Genomic DNA, 2,951 nt, shown 5'->3' with positions numbered 1-2,951 from the left:
CCATTTGCTGCAAGCTATTAGAACACATTATCGCTTCGCACATTTACAACCATCTTGAGTCTAACCAGTTCTTTTTCCGCAATCAACATGGGTTTAGGAAAGGTTGGTCATGCGAGACACAAATGCTAGAATTCACGACTGACCTTCACTCGAACATGAATAATAACCTCCAAATAGACTGCATTTTTCTTGACTTTTCGAAAGCGTTTGACCGTGTGCCCCACTGCCGCCTAATCTCAAAGCTATCTGCTCTTCAATTAGACTCACTAACCTTATCATGGCTTCGAAATTTTCTTTCTCTCCGGAAACAGTTCACTGTCATCAATAACGATTCGTCGTCAATATGCGATGTAACTTCCGGGGCGCCACAGGGCAGCGTGCTCGCCCCGCTGCTATTTCTTATATTTATAAACGACTTGCCTGATGGCGTCACATCATTCATGCGAATATTTGCGATGACTGCATAATCTACCACCCTATCAAAAATGTTAACCATCATTACGCACTACAGAAAAACCTTGATGTAATTATGAAATGGTGTGAGACGTGGCAAATGGTTCTAAACGCATCAAAATGCAAAACCATCTCATTTAGCCGTAAGCATGACCCCTCCATTTTTTTATACCGTATAAATAATGACCCGCTCTCGCATGTATCCACATACAAATATTTGGGCCTACACTTCACACAAAATCTTTCATGGTCCTCTCACATCACTAACATCTGCGCAAATGCCTCGAGATCACTGGGATACCTACGCTGTAACTTACATTCCTCCCCCGCTAACGTCCGAAAACTAGCTTACGAAACTTTTGTTCGACCTCAACTTGAATTTGCCTCACCAATCTGGTCCCCCCACCAAAATTACTTAACCAACATGATCGAGGCAGTTCAAAATAGGGCAGTCCGATTCATTTCTCGTAATTATAATTTCTGCTGCAGCGTAACACAACTTAAAATGAATTATTCACTTCAATTATTATCCACTCGCCGCAACATTTCTCTTTTATGCCTCTTTCATAAATACGTCAATAGCACTAAAATGACCAGACTTGCAATTGAACGACCCTCCTATTTATCAACTAGACTACACAACCGGCTTAGTTTCTCGCGCATGTACGGCAAAACGAACTCTTTTAACGCATCCGCTTTGCCTCGTGCCATCACGTTGTGGAATGATCTTCCCGATAACTTGGTATCTGACACTAACCCTGTTTCTTTCCGCAACAAATTGGTCTTACATTTTGGTTGATAGTTTCATGTTCACAGTTTCTTTCTTGTATGTATATGACATTCATAATGCTGTGCAAAAAGTTTTTTCCTAATGTGCTTATTGCCCCCTTATTTTTGTGTTTTATTTTTGTTTGCTTAGGACGAACTGTTCACACTTCCTGTAAGCGCTTTCATGATTTTCCCAGTGTATTATACCACAATCTGTGCCATTTTACTTACACGTATTGTACACTTCCTAACTGCTGCGTGCCATAAACTGCATCTTTCTAGTTTTTTGGTAACGATGTATGATGTCAATTTATACCTACTTATTTCTTGTTTATTTGTTACTCATGTCTTGAGCTTACGTTTCGGCACCTTTCGCCCTTTTACTTGTTGTACATGTCTTTGTTAGCCCCCCCTTACTCAATGCCCTAACCAAGGGCCTGTAAGGTACCTGTAAATAAATAAAGTGTATACCTAGGGGCTCGTTTTTCCGTGTTTTAACACAATATTAATGAGATCTAACACACAGTAATGCCAAAGAATGTACAGGGGAAGTTATTAGAACCAATGAAATGTAAATAAGAAGACAGAAAAGTGGATGAAAAAATAACCATAACCAGCCGTGAGCAGGAATCGAACCTAGACCCTTCGAATAACGGGTTCGATGCTCTAACCACTGAGCTACCACAGCGGCCTTCCCTACATCCACTTTTTTGGGTTTATATGTGAATTTAGATGTAGAAGTGACAGTCAGCGCCATCTATAAGCCAAACGACAAGTGTGAAAACACTCTTATGCACATGTTTGACGTCACGTAGCACGTGAACTTATTATGAGCGGGCACCTGATTAATTGTCCCTCTTATACAACCAACACACACCAAGTCTGCCATTACGAGACCCTCGTTGAATGAAATAAGGAAAACAAGTGTATACCTGAGGGCTCGTTTTTCCGTGTTTTAACACACTATAATGAGATATAACAGACAGTAATGCCAAGGAATGTACAGGGGAAGTTATTAGAACCAATGAAATGTAATTAAGAAGAAAAAAAGTGGATGAAAAAATAATAAGCCGTGAGCAGGAATCGAACCTACGACCTCGAATAAAGCGTTCGATGCTCTAACCACTGAGCTACCACAGCGGCCTTCCCTCCATCCACTTTTTTGGGTTTATATGTGAATTCAGAAGTAGAAGTGACAGTCAGTGACCTCTATAAGCCAAACGACAAGTGCGAAAACACTTTATGCGCCTGTTTGGCGTCACGTAGCACGTGAACCTATTATGAGCGGGCAGCTGATTAATTGTCTCTCTTATACAACTTAAACACACGAAGTCAGCCATTACGAGACCCTCGTTCGATGAAATAGGGGAAAGAAGTGTATACCTAAGGGCTCGTTTTTCCGTGTTTTAACACAATAAAAATGAGATCTAACAGACAGTAATGCCAAGGAATGTACAGAGGAAGTTATTAGAACCAATGAAATGTAAATAAGAAGAAAGAAAAGATGATGAAAAATTAACCAGCCGTGAGCAGGAATCGAACCTACGACCTGCCTGCGACTCTAGCTGCGACTCTAGCCCTCAGATGGTGCCACTGGTACATGCCAGTGGCACCATCTGAGGGCTAGAGTCACAGGCATGGGAGCACAAGAGCTTTCCAATGCTGGACTGACCTCCGAGTGCACTACAGCTCCCTCTCAGCCGATCAACCGTCGTCGACCCCCTGTTTCG

General features: G+C 41.7%; 1 non-coding gene across 1 annotated transcript; it reads right to left on the bottom strand.

Annotated features, from left to right (window-relative positions):
- Positions 1-2,289: 2,289 nt before the first annotated feature.
- On the bottom strand, positions 2,290-2,361 carry TRNAK-CUU (transfer RNA lysine (anticodon CUU)). The gene has a single exon. It is a non-coding gene; the product is annotated as a tRNA-Lys (tRNA).
- Positions 2,362-2,951: the final 590 nt, after the last annotated feature.

The sequence above is a fragment of the Rhipicephalus microplus genome, unplaced genomic scaffold (genome assembly GCF_043290135.1).
Source record: "Rhipicephalus microplus isolate Deutch F79 unplaced genomic scaffold, USDA_Rmic scaffold_585, whole genome shotgun sequence".
Classification (NCBI taxonomy): Eukaryota; Metazoa; Arthropoda; class Arachnida; order Ixodida; family Ixodidae; genus Rhipicephalus; species Rhipicephalus microplus.
Note: the sequence above shows the minus strand (reverse complement) of the source record. Positions and strands in the feature narration are given on the sequence as shown.